At 34.4% G+C, this 15,526-nt stretch overlaps 1 long non-coding RNA gene across 1 annotated transcript in view; it reads right to left on the bottom strand.

Moving 5' to 3' along the window:
• Positions 1–15,526, bottom strand: part of LOC126835330 (uncharacterized) — a 56,095-nt gene that overhangs the window by 13,645 nt on the left and 26,924 nt on the right. Inside the window, exon 3 of the long non-coding RNA XR_007685189.1 lies at positions 12,396–12,478. This is a non-coding gene — a long non-coding RNA (uncharacterized LOC126835330). The remainder of the gene's footprint in view (positions 1–12,395; positions 12,479–15,526) is intronic.

Raw genomic sequence — 15,526 nt, forward strand, 5'->3', positions numbered from 1 at the left:
GGAGGAGAAGAAAAGTGAAAAAGGTGAAAACACAATTAAATCGAACGCCGAGCGTCGGTACGACAGATTTATAAGTATTAAATACCTGCCTATACATTTATATGATATATACATAGTATATAAAACGTCAGGCAAAAGTACTAAACTTGCCGCCGGTGTAACGTTACGAAAGCGTTAAGTACATCATCGTTTCGCGTGTTTACGTTGCATTTATATTTTCGTTGTTTGGCCAAAAAAATTGGCTTTCATTGTCTAGTTAAACGTCATTATTTTTGTGTCGAGCCGGTCGAGGGGAAATGTAATAATAATAATATTACATACAGTCTGCGAGTTAAACAAACCCTAATTGTCGAAAAAAGCCCGGGCAGTCGCACAAATAGAAACGTATATATAATTCGGGTACCTCGAGGATTCCTCGTCCGTTGTCGGATGTTGTTCAATTAATTACGTTTGCCAGAAACAAAAACGTTTGCAGGGAAGATTAATGCGGGTTTCAGATCTGAGAAAATCGTTTGAAGGGGATAGAAGGAGGGAGCATAAGGGTAGGGGAGGGGGTTAATAGGAGATAATAACGTTGACTAATCGTCTCCGAACAAACTTGGTGCAAACAAAACGGCTGCCAACGACGATTTCGGACCCGGCAAAGAAGAAAAGGGGTGCGGGCGCCTGGATTGCTTCAACCCTTGTAACAATTAGTCAGATGGTTCGCCTAAGTTTTGCGTATTTTATCCGTCGACTTCAACATTAGCTCTAACTGACGGCTAGAGGACGTCTAGAATAGCGTCTATCGGTAGAAAAAAAATTTGACCGGCACCACACCTATTCTTATTGTTTTTTTTTTTTATTTTACATAATTGACGCCAAACGGCTTTTATACGTAATTTGTGGTTCTAAGATTAACAGGAATGTAATAAAACATGATCAACAAATATGGTCTACGTACTATGATGATTATTGAAATCACGCATCATTCTGTACAGGGGCGCATTTCTCATCAGGTGACTACCTTGTGGGACACTAGACGTTCAACTAAAACGATTGATAAATAATTATTGATATACAGCGTTTAGAATCAGGGTCTAAGGATTATGTAAATCAGGTCGACCAGCTTAAAACATTAAGTATATGGGCCCGGTCGCCCTATAACAGGAAACAACAAAATTGTACAAAAATTGGTACAAAATGTAATCGGTTTTTTTTAAATTTACATTGAGTATTATTACTTGCTCATTGAAACTGTGTAAATAATTTGCCTAGTAAAATACAAGCGGCCCAAAATGTTCGCTCGCCTTAGTGGCTAATGGCTATAGATTTACAGTGTATCATTAGGTATCAGAATCTAATATTAATACAGCTATTTTATAGGAGCCTTATTCGACTTAAATTAATTGAAATAAAGTACTTGATTTTCTTGGATATTCTTTAATATTATTTTTCAATTTTTTTTTTTTTATATATGCCGCTCCTAAGCATATTGAAGAAAATAAATATAAACATGGTAATTGCCGGAAACTGGTAATTACTTTTTTACTGTTTCTGCTCTGCCGTCGCTTCTTCTCCGTTATTATAACTATTATTGGTATAACTACATATTAAGTATTAACGGCATATACCGTAACGAAATACGGCTGATAGCGAGGCGCAGCCTTTCCTGTGTCACTGATCAATGTTAAATATATTATTTTGTTTCCATCTAAGACACTCCCTATACGCACACAACAGTCAATTGTTATATCATCATCGCACAGAATAGGTCTACTCATAATTTCTCGCGACCACCAACAGTACATTTTTCTAAGTACAATAATTTTCGGCAATACCCTTCAAGTCTCAAAGAGACAGATTAGATTCCAATAGTACAAATGTTCATCAACTTCACAATAAGCAACATAACAAACCCCTAAATAGGTACCGCATGGTTTGGGGTAGGGTCTAAATGAAATTCCATTTTACTTTCTTGTATTTACAACTTTCTTGGTAAAACGCAAATAAGTGTTGTAAGTAAAAAAAAAATCATTTTAATATTTATTTAATTTATTTGTAGACTGTATCCCGTGACAAAAAATAAAACGTGGACGGGATATTGCAGTGAGCGACCAGGCGAAGAACAAACCTTCTATACCGGCTATTTTGCCGGAAACAAGTGCACCGGCTTATGGAATAACAATAACAACGACGATTGTTTGAAAGAATCAAAAGATTTTAAAATAACGGGTTAAGATGTATTCGGCGCGCATTCACACACCGCATAGTTATACTTGAAACAAAAAAAGACAATAATATGGGTCACAGTAGAATAAATACAATAATCTAGTGTAAATCCCTGACGCACCGTGCATAACGTTTATAATATTTTCGTAGCGTAACGATGTCTGCGGATCACACCTGCAGAGACGAGTCGACGTTACGTTGACTAAGCACAACGCTATCTGTAGTATATTATATGTATATATATTATTTAGTGTGTGCCTGTTAATACTACAGCCGTGTCAGATACATATATAAGAGTATATAAAATATAACAACGAGATACAATATATTATGCGTCGAACAACACGTAGGTATACATTAATGTTGTCATGTTGATTACCAATTTGGAAAATTGTACTATTTTTGTATGTATATAAATAATTTTTAAGTAAAGCCTAACGTGATCGATGTTACTGTTTGATGTAGAGATTTGGGCTATTATATTCAGAGGTGGCCATCTGACTGCGTCGGCGATGCATTATACCAATACAATGTGGAGTAATCTAAAAAATGAACCGTCACTTTTCGCTGTTCAAACAGATATAGAGGAGATCACACCCTGTACGTTTTGAATAAGATGTTTATCTTAACGGTTATTAAAATATCGGGTATCGGGTAGTGTTGAAAGTTCAAGCTGACAGGCTCGTGTCGACGGACCAGTGTGAGTCGAGTGTTTCCCGAAAACCGATGAACAATACCCAATCATCGGACGAAGTTCCTCCATTGTTTTCTTTTTTTTTTGTTTTGGCTTCGAAAACTCAACGTACAACCATCGGGACAGCTCTTCTGTTTTGTTTAGTCGGCCCTCTATCCCGACAAAACGGCACCTAAACGTCACGACTGCGACTTAGGTCTTCTCGAACCTATTCAAATCATAACCAGTAACTACACACATACAACGAACAAGTCTCGATCCTATTGTGGCCGTTTCGGCGCTGTGTGTATAATAATAATAATCAAATATAAAAATACCGGTAGCCATTTACCTGTTCGCTACCTGTTGATTAATGAATATATATATACGCATACAGTAGGGGTACACGACGGGGAGCCAGTTTATAAACGTTATTGCTCTTCGAACAAAAAAACAATTATGATTTTTCCAGTCATCGAAACAAAACAAAATACACAAGTATAATAAAGTAATATAATAAAAGGTATAAAGCCCGTCGTCACCGGACAACGTCTTAATACCGGGCGCGGTCGTCGAGTGCTCCCCATAACAAAACAAAAAGAGAAAAACATAATCGGTATGTACAGTGTACACACATACATAGTTAAAAAAAAATCATAGACATTTCCCACGTTTTTGGCGGTTATCCCGTAAAGCGGTCACGATGCGTGCGGCAGAGAACAGCTACAATTTTTGATTTTTATCTTGACGGCGGCGTTCGTTTTAGGCAAATCTTATGATATTATGTACACACAAACTTAAAATTGAATGCTCTATTTGAACAGACTGATATCATATATATACATACACCAGTTACATGTCGGCTAGCCGCTACACGGGCAAAATACAATTACATATTTTCGAGGTACAGCTTATGTTATTTAAACTATATTTTTTCTTTTCAAGACAAACGTTTTTTTACCTATACAATTAACAATATGTCCACTCCAAGCACCAAAGTATCAAAAAAAAAAAAAAACAATCTTCTGACGTAGAGCAGTAAAAATACCTAGAATGGATCAATATTAATATTTATTCTTAAGCTAAAAAAAATATATAATTGATACCGGAATAATATGTTTTTAATGCATTCAGATGGTTGTACGTTATACGTATGGTGACCAGATATAATAGTTAAAAAAAGTATATTTTAAAACTTAGCTCCTCCTCTATCATAATTGGCCAATGTGTATACTATTCTACCCATTGAGCCCATAGGTCATCTCCATCTATATAAATTGTTTTTTTATCGGATTAATCTATTATTTATCAATTGTAAAAACCAACTATTTGAAATTATAATGTTCATACTAAAGTGGCAAAATATTAAATATTTATATTGTATTAATATGCATTAGTAGGTCAAACCATAAAATATAAATGAATAATCAAATTATAAAAAATCATAAACATGTATTAGCCCATGATTTAAAAAAAAAAGAGTACAATTTCATGTATTTAACACTATTATTATGGACAATGTATCCAAAAAGAATACTATCCTACGAAAAAGAATACGTCTGGTCACTATAGTTATGTTATTATTTAAAAAAATTCATTTGTTCCGGAAAACGAATAACTTGCTAGAAAATATTTTTTATTTATGTAAAATGCTTTCACCGTTTTGTAAATTATGTTACCATTGTGACAAACGAATAATATTTTTTTAATAATGAATTTTGGCCGAATCTTGGTGCAGACTGCTTTTTTTTTTACATCTAATCCGTGGCTGTTTTTTTTATACTCCAAATCGTGATAATATGATTTTTTTTAGCTTTTTTGGACATATTTACAGGTAAAAACAGCATTAGAACCGCGGCTGTCAATTGCTGCTTTTGCGGCAATGCCGGCGGGCGTATACCATAATATAGTTCAGCGACGAGTGTGTCTTGGGCATGTGCGCCGCGCTGGAAATAATGAAGAAACAGCGCGTGCATTTTAATGGGCGGTTGGAAATTAAGCGTAGACCATGCGGAATGATGAATGGACAATGTCTGGTAATGGAACGAGGCGAGAAGCATCGCCATGAATATTAAGAAACGATATTGCATTATGACGCCGGGTCACCCCCCCCCCACCCCCTTTTGCGTTTTTCTATAATATTACGAACACACGCACAAGAGTTCTTTTACATACGTCACACTGTCTTTATATTATTATAATAATAAGATGACGTTACGAGTTGTTCTTTTTCCATTCGTTTTTCTTCGCGGCGTAAGTTAATCAACGCTAATTTAACGTTCTTCCACATAGTGTAAAGGCGTCACCTTTGGCGCCGTGCGTAGTTCACCGGCCGAACGAAATAATAAAGATAATAATTTTGTTATATACTTATACTTCAATTCTGACACGTTGACGTCAGCGTGGGCGAACTGAATACCGTCTAAACCTTTATCCGAGGCAACGACGAGGCTCGAGCACATATTATAATACTGAATACATAATATTTGTATACATATAATAATATAATATTTAAAAGTAATTTGCGTTACACCGCACAACAGTCACACACGCCAGTGCGAGAAGTCATGTTTTCATGTGCATTAGGGTGGTCGGGGCGCTCTATACATATATTTGATGTTCAAACAGGGAGATTAAACGGGGAATGAAATAAAAATTAAAGACATTTTGAGCCGGCTGATAGCTGTCCAACGTGAAATTAAAAAAAAACCATATAAGGACCGCCCCAATATGTATAACGAAGCACATACGCACACACTAATAATAAATATTCCGTAAAAAACATTACCAATTTTGTTAGATCCAAATCGATATTAAGAGAAAATCTGGCGTATTTTTATAAATAATACAACATCATATACACTATAGGTAAGATATATGATATTACAATGTAACGTGCACACCGGAAAATCGTTTTCTATAGAATAGTCTCGTATAGGTAAAGTTTTCCAAACAAAACATTTGGCTATAAAACGCGAAGCTATATACAGTCTTCCATCATAGTCAAAATGATTGATGGACAATTGTTCATGACCCAACCGTCGCAGATATTGGAATCTTTTTATTTATTCTTGTATATCGTGAGAGAGAGAGGTAGGTAGTTGGGTGTTTTGGAACGCTTTGACCAGCAAAAATTCTGATATTTTTTCTCCTAACGAACCTAGTATATCCTAGTTCGGCCTATACAAAACTGATAGGTAACAATACGGCTTTGACAGAGCTTTACTATATTATAAACGTAAAAGGGTAAAAAGGAAAATATTACTCTTATACACAGAAGCGTTTATGCAGACGGAGGAATAATAATAATACAGAGTTCTGTTGAGTGCAAGAATACACACTATGGGTACTCCGTATTGTAAAAAATATGTATTACAGCGATGACTGTATTTTTGTTGTTGTTTCAACAAGAATTCATTTGTAATATTTTTGTAGAACTTTCCAGATTTCTGTTTAAATTAAAAAAATCTAAAACTCTCTTTTCGTAACAAGTTTTCCTTTTAAGTTTATATATTATAATTAAATTACGAAGACTGACAAAATTGTACCGTCGTTCGGTGTAATTCCCCTTACTGTATCCAATTACAGTGGGTTTTAAGCATTATCTTAGATTCTTCGAGTGAAAAACAAAAAAACGCTAGACGATGCTTAGAGACTAAATACATACTTAAGACCCACCACAGAGTGTTAGAAAAAAATACGAATTTCGTAATTACTTTTTTTATCATTTTCTAAACTATTTACCGAGAGACAAATGACAATACATTTATTATTCAACTTAAAAGTTTAAATTAACATAATTTATTTTATAACATTCTCGATTCAAATGAGTTTCTTCTATTTAACAACCGTGCTTATTGCTTTTTGCAAGTAAGTCATTATCATGTATTATAATTGTCAACCTAATTGAAATACATAATTATACAATGAAATGCGCATAGTATTTAGCAATAATAAATTAATAAATACTGTGAAATAATGAACATAATAATTTTTAATTACAATTTATATTTTTTTTTTATCGGTGTCTATGTGTATCCACAGTCGATCCCTTATAATACTATATGTACAGTGGACAGGAGTGACCAAAATAAAGTAGTTCTTTGGCGCTCAATTATAAAGACTCCACGACCCGGAAACTGCCGACACTTTATACATGATTTTTTTTTCTCTAGTAGTTTGTAAAAGCGAGTTTTCGAAAAACAAATATTATCACGCTTCTATTTGAAACTACCGCGAGGCATCGTTATATTCTGGTCGTGAAAAACCGATAGTTCGGGGCGGGAGTAATAAATAAATTAAGGCTAACAGTTAACACGCACGCCGAGTTCGTAAATGTGAGGTGTTAAAAAAGTAATACAAGCGTTTATAGCGGTGTATCGGGTGAATTTTTAAAGATTAAACGTTCTTGGAGTGAAAATTCGACGACGGAGCTAATGAACAAAATTTAAAAAAAAGACACGTCGAGAAAAGCACATACCATCGTATGTATCAATATATATGTGTACGGTGTAAGACTTAAGAGGAGGCGGCAGCAAGCGGACTGAGATCACCGACCGGACGGCGGCAGTGGTGGATGACATTTTACGCTCAACCGAATATAGACGATTTATTGGCAAATGAAAACCCGTATATATTGGCGAGGAAGTGAGGGGGCGGGCATTAGAGTGTTCCTTATAATAAAGGTCTTTGTCGAAAAAGAAAAATATATACATGGACGGAGAGTTCACGGGAATATCCTTTTAAATGACGAAAGCTCACCAGTCACCAGTTAACACACACGCATCAAACCACAGGAATCGAGCACTAATTTAAGTTCTGCTATAGAAAATTCTACGGAAATAATTGAAATAAAAATATGTAAAAACATAAACGCGCCGAAGGTGCAGTGCCTTGAATGTGTAATTAACCGTTTATTTAAAGTATGTACGGACGTTTACAGTTCACCGGCTTAACAGCGAACATCGGGACCGAGAGCAGGTCGTCCTATAAATACATTATAACTCTGGAACAAAGGACTATGGGTCTTCCTAATTGGGCTGAAAATACATATTTCACCCCATTCGTTTTTAAATGACCCTTAGCGAGATGAGATTATACATAAAATCCCGCGTACATTCATAATGTATAATATTAATACAATGGGAAACGCTAGTGGGATTTTTTGGATTTTCCTGCACCCTCGCCATACTTTTGCAGATTATAAAGGTTTGTACAGTTTACGTATCTTCGAGTCCACGTACTATATGGTTGGTTGGCTGGACGCTGGTTAAGTATTTTTGTATGTTATTTACCAAATACTGCTTATTAATAAAAATACATGCTCATCGACTACACGCATACATTCAGGTAACTAAAAGGATTCAGTTACCTATTTATATACTTACTTTAAAATGTTCAGCACATCAATAATGATTCATAATAATAAGTGCAATAATTAACCAGTGAAATTTTTTAATTAAAATATAACCAAAGATTCACTTACACACTGAATTAGAGTAGAATTATGTAATTTCACTCCATTAACTAGATCCTGTTGATCAACTTAACTACATTCTAAGTTTAAATTTGAGAATGTCGGCTGGCAATTATTACATGATAACAATAAATGGTATCAGACGCATTTTTAAAAGGACGCGGTTATATGCCATATAAAGTACATAGCCTTCGTTCCACGCGAATGTGTCTTGGGCGGCGCACAGTGTTTAATTGTACAGGGTCGCGACCAATTAATTACAATCTATTTGATGTATGATACTCTCTTGGGACGTACAACGTTCGTCTTGGAGGGTTTAAATTGACTGTTGGCGCTATATATGTTGTAGGTAGGTACATACATAAATCCGCCGAATGACAGTTTTCCTACAAAAATAACAACAATACATTGGGGGAAATAAATATCAATTTATGCGACTGAGAGGTTTTCTAGTAATTGGACGATCGCTATATCGGAAGTAGTGTCATTCCCTTCTTCGCGGGCATATAATATTATATACAACTCCTGATATTCCGCCAATCGCAATGGATTAAATTAATACACAATCAATATAAAAAAAAATATATATTACTAAGTTTTTATAAGCTCACATTGCTATCGATTATTAGCCAAAAGAAATAAGCATCATAATATGAATAAAATAAAATAACGACTCAGCAAAATCAATAATATTAACACAATCAATAATTATGGCTAAACTAATAATAATGTGGTCAACCTTTAATGACAATGAAAATACATTTTTTGTGAACAAAAACTTTTAGCTTTTCTAATTAGACTGACTTTTACCTTTCTGTTTGCGTCACAATGAAACTACAATAACCACCATCCCCTGATACATACCGAGTGTTGCGGTTATGTGTATTTTCGTTCTGAACGTAATCGTCCATAAAAATGTATAATTAGAAATCAGTTGGATCTATAACAACAGTTCGTGTACCTATAATACGTCTACGGCGTATAAAGGATAACATAACGATATATATATATATATATGAACACCAAAGGGTTTTGGCGTTCACCCAAGGGTTGACTTCCCGTCCATTTTCTTACAATTGGATTGTTCTTCATACAAACGCACACACACACACACACATGATAAGCACACATTCACACACTGAGTCGACCGGGTGTGCCCATATAATTTGCCGTCGCCGTAATGTTTCATTTGTCGATAGATACGGTTATTTACAGCATCAGACCAAAAAGATAAATAAGACTAGTTTTTATTATTATTGTTATGATATAGAATCCTAGAGATCACGCGGGCCGCAGCAATACATTAAAATTATGTACATAAATCGCTTGGTTACAAGACTGCGAAAATTATTATTATATTATAGCCTTATTCCTCCCTCGTTTCTATCTACTGTAATGCATATTGTACTTTAACACATGATCTTATTTTATTTTTACTTCCCTCAGGCCAGCGTATATTGCGTTTACACGAATTCATATATAGTATGAAGAAACGAATGTCCACCCAATACTGCGTGTGTATTACATATATAAAGCGTATAATAATAATAATAATAATAATATGTCCCAAAAGAGAGAAAGAGAGAGCAAGAAATGCTTCGGTTAGCAATAATGTAATAACCGCCGGATATAACAATATAAGAGAACCGAGAATATAGCAGTATGCGACCGAAGTTATTTTTCAAAATTCTATCTTTCATCATCGTCATTGTCTTCCATTCCCAAAAGATTTAATGTGAACGCGGACCCAATCATTATTATTGGTGATTCATTATTATTATTTATAAAAGAATAACATTTTGGAAATAATATAATTTGGACTAGCAGAGTTATTAAGCGTGAGATTTCGAGGGGATTGCAAAATATCTAATTTTAATGAGTTCAAGCACTATTTCAACAAGCAGAGTTAATGAAAAATAATTAATAATTGTTATAGTATGTCCTAATAGGAGATTCTCCTATTGTACCAAATAGGTCGAGTTTATTTTCCACATGGCAATTATATTATACCATATTCAGAAAACAAAGCTATTGGTATATTACTCTGTTTCAATTGTCGAATAATATTATAAAGGTGTACAATGATTTGTGTCCTTATAGAAAACTATTCAAAATCTATCTAACGGAAGTACAGATATTTAAACCATTTGTAGAATTATTTTTTCATCACCTAAATAAATCATTCATTAGGAGCAAATATTGCAACCCCTTAAATCATTCTATATATTCACAGCCTATAGGGTTCTTTGTCTTCAAAACTCTAGTTTAAGGAATTACATGGCTAAATTGACAGTACATTTACTTCGATTATTAAAAACAATTAGTGATGTTAGATTGAACATTTTTAAATAGTGTGTACGATTCTTGATTGTCTTAAAATTAGCACATGCCATATTACACCCAGCTCACGATAATGCATTTGAAATGAGAGATGATGTGTACATATATTTAACTTTGTTTTGTAAGGATAAAAGCAATCACTATAAAGTTACCTTGTTTTGTCTGTCTGGTCGCGCTTAAAACTTTAAATTTGAATTATCAATATATTTCCTCTCGCAGTTAGAGTCAATCAAATTTTAGACTTATAAGTTACTACGGGGAGTTAACGGTTTAGATTACCTGTTGTAAATAATTTTAATAATAATTTTTATTTTCCGACCCAAATAGTTCTTCCATCCTGGAGAACAACATATTTTGTTACTTTTTGAAAAGAATTCGTGTTCTACACCAAGATTGTTCCTTAACAATCACGGAATTTACGCCTCCCTCCCCCCCCCCATTTCTCTGCGGGTTTCTTGTATTTTATTACACTTCGGAAGTAAACGTTTAAAATCAAAAGCGGTGCATGCACCATCGCTTAGCGTCCTAAAACCTTACACACGGTAAAAACTTTTCCGATTGCTCAAAAACTTTTGCACAGGGTCAACATTCGATTGTAGTCGGCACGCAATTGGGCATTGATCACCGCTACCACCGCAGCACTCCTTTTTCACCCATTTACGTGCACAACTTTTGCCAGGAACTGTCGGTTACACACACACACACACATATATATATATATATATATATATATAGATATATAATATAAGCACACAACCAGCGGAAATCCTACTGTTTATTATCGTTCTTAAATGGCTTCCATCCACGAGCATCAGATTTATTGTTTGTTTTTTCTTCCAATACCGCGGTGGAGGTGTGCGATCCTAAAATTTTACCTTACCTCCTCAATCATTATATTGTGTAGGTACACGTTGTATGTAAGTATAACTCATGTTGTACGCTCTTGGTAAGTCTCATATTTGTCGAATATAAAATAATTTAACAATTGTCACTGACCACCGTCGCAACGCCACCGTTTGTATTTTATGAAAATAATAAAAGTTTATTCATAGGGGCGATTCGATAATCATTGTGGAGGATTCAAACGATGGAGGCGGATAGTGTTTCACGAGCGTTCAATTTAAATGCACTATGTAACTAAAAATTTAACTTAAAGACTTTCACTACCCGATACCGGAGGCAAATCGAGTGTCATAATTTTTAAAACCACAGACAAAACTGGTAATTTTTTTTAAGATATAGGTGCGCTCGAATGATATTATTGTTGTTTGAAGTAAACTGTACAGGGTTCAAACACATTCTGGAGTATGTTATGCACGTTATACATCAGGTGCATGACGTGTATACAACGTGGACATATTTTCTGTAAAACCCCCTACGCCATAATTGTAGTCATAACTGCGGTGACAATTTTTATTGTACATGAACAAAATATTACCTACCACATGAAGAACGTAATTATCACGCCCAGGTGACGTCAATTCATTGCTCTCTGACAATAAAATCGAGTTCGTGGGAGTGGTATACGCTTGTGCGTGTGTGTTTTTTAGCACTTTTCACAGTCAACGCAAGCCGACAATATTATGAAAAAAAAAAATTGGCTAGCAACGAGTAAAAAAAAAATCAATTATAGGCATTGCGCATAATATATAAACGCTATAAATAAACAGAATCGTTATAATATTAAGTACTCACCATTGTTGAACTGTCTCCTGTGTGCTATGCTCATGACCTATATTATTCTTAGTGCAGGTATACCGTCCAAACCAGAACAACTCCTGAAAACAAAACGTACATTTTTAACGTTACTAAATTACAGTGCTATTGTGTAAGCACAATTTGATTTTACTGCTTGTAAAAAAAAATAAATATATATATATATATATATATATATATACATATCATTTTCGACGTGACAAAAAAATGTCATGATACCTATTGTTTTATTTTCAAAAGGTTTCTGGCGTCGAAAGCCCAACCCGACGTTTGCATAAACATTGTATAGATCGACGTAGAACCTATTTAAAAGTTTTATTACTAAACAATCGGTGTTTTCTACTATCTATCTGTCTACTGTCAGATAGTCAATTGAATATTAATTACGGATGTTTGACGATAAACATCGGCAGTTGTGACATTGTAAAAATACATAATATACACCTAATCATGTCGTGTGTTCACAAATGATAGATAAAAAAAAGCAAACCTAGTGTTCTTACGATAAAAAAAAATGTTCCGCAAATTTTTCTTTTTCTATTTGTATCTATTTTGCACAATAGTTACACTAACATTTTATCGTTGTTAGCACACGATTAGGTTAGGCCAGGTTAGAGATTATTAGTGTTTAGCATTGGCGTACGAAAATGGCATTATAATATACGGGAGAGACTGACCGACTCTTGAGAGTAGGACAATGTAGAATAATGTACCTACTCAAACGCTATAGGATGTTTGGCGGATATCTGTCTTCTATAATCTTTAATAATATATTATATTGTTTATTTTATAGTGCATTCGTAGCGATTGCCAGCTGCAGCAGCATTACTTGAAGTGTTGTCTCGGCATGTAACAGTAACTACAAAAAAATAACCGATATCATATTATGTATTATGTTAAACTAGATTTGCGGTTTCCACTTGCGGTATCTTATATTATACACGGTGTTCAAACACAACGGCCTATTGAGGAGACTTTGTGCACAGACACACCAGTACGGACTTACTGCCTTTAACAACGTTGTGCTGCCAGGCAAACGAAGATGCGTATCTGTTCTATTGAGAAGAAAATAATATTATTATTATATTCTTCGTACGCCACGCTAATGACGAGAACACTCTATGGCCGCCAACGATTCCCACACCGTCCACGTCACGATACATATAAACGACGTTACAATGTTTATTGAAACCACTAGCAGGAGGCCATAACGAACTCTATGCAAATGACCGTCTTAACCATAGAGCAATGCAAAGATCCGTATCCGCCGGACATAATTATTCAGCCTGAGCTGCTCAATCCCGATAAAGTAGTAGTATTATTAAATTGCAAAACCCGTTTGTCTATATTTATTTAGAAAAATAAAACTCATCCACACACACATAATATTATATAATACATGTATTGTATAAATATATATCATTATATCAAACATCCGTCATTAGGTTAGGTTATAGTGTTGGTCAAACATTTCTATGATCAAAATAACCATAACGCGGAATGACAAAGTTAACGAAAAACACTTATTAATCGAGTACATGGTCGCAGTTCATACTAATTCGGGTCAATCGTTAAATAGTCCAATTAGAAATTTTTTCTAACATTTCCAAATGCCAAAAACGGTTGACGACAATATTAATAATTAAACGGTGAGATGACAAATTTTCAAGTCAAACACGACACATGGATCATTAAACGCGGCGACCCCAATGTCTCGGTCATCATAATATATTATTATAAAGACAACCGAGGCAATTGATTGTGTCATTCTTGATCTTCGTAGAAAGTAAAATGAAAACCGCCGTTTGACTCGGAGTTCAAGGCAAAAGAAGCCAATGCGGCTGTTGTCATTGGGCGACGCGTGCCCAAATTTTTTTACGCCGGAGTAAATTCTAGTACAAAAATGTTATTCTTAACACAAACCTATTATTATAATTTCAACGACGACGTAAGAATGTCAATACCTACCGTAAAAAGAACTATTGATAAACAACGATTTTTTTTAAATGGCAATCTTTCAAAAATAATTACTTGGTTAGAAAATTGCATAGTCGTGCAACATTTAAGGACGTTAATACCTACTGTTATAAGACTAATATATATATATATATGTATAATACTAAGGTCAAAATCAACTGGTAGGTAATCTTACAAAAGTGAATGTATACATTTTGTTAAAAATACAGTTCATCAACATTTAAAACTAATTCATTATTAAACGTCAACGCACAGTACAATAAATAACGAACAGCGTGTAAAATGATTACTGACAGCGAGTTTATTAATGAAGTTGAAAAAAACTATCATAATAACAACTGGATAATAATAAGCGATAAAAATTAGATACAGTTTGACCACAGTCTCGGCAAAACATTGTGTACAACAATTTTTTATTTATTTTGTATTTATTAGTTATTGAGTTTTTATTTTTTTTACCACGACATAGAACATGAATGTATTTAAAGTATTGGGTGGCAAAATATTTTTTAAAAAAGCTTTAAAGTAGCTCGAAACGACGTAGCAATTAAATTATTTCCATTGAATACAAAAACCGCATAAGCGCATGCGCTTTTTACCATGGTAATGTCGACTAAGAAATGTCTGTAATTACTATTCAAAAAGGCAGAATGTGCGTGTGTCTACGTGATTTACGGCCTTGAATTATGGTAAACCGCTCGTTTGGTCAAACAACCTTGACCGTCCCTGTTATGTTGGTCATCGAGGCAAATAATTGCATCAGTAAAAAACAACGTGCACCTACTTGCCAGAATTATAATTGTTATAATATTATTATTGTGTTTGAGTGTACGTTTACCATGTGTCTGAACCCACTAACATGTTAAAATGTTTAGCCCCCAAAGACGAACGAGTTGTTATATACGATAAAAAAACCTAAGCGACATAATGGTTTAGGTTAGCTTGGTTTCATTTCAGATACCATGTGAAATTCGGTTGGTTCCGTTTGCATAGGTCGTACCAACAGTCATTGTGGCCGTTCGAATTTATTTTCCTTGTCGTTTTTACCGTGTAGGATGTATATTTAATTGGCTCGTTCGAACAAAATTGACGACGGACCGGTTAGGACGCACATCATTAATTTTTTTAAACGC

Source organism: Adelges cooleyi, unplaced genomic scaffold (assembly GCF_023614345.1).
Source record: "Adelges cooleyi isolate 19-005CV unplaced genomic scaffold, UGA_ACOO_1.1 ACOO_flye_CR_arks_rails_tigmint_CR_PRNA_23, whole genome shotgun sequence".
In the NCBI taxonomy this organism is placed as follows: Eukaryota; Metazoa; Arthropoda; class Insecta; order Hemiptera; family Adelgidae; genus Adelges; species Adelges cooleyi.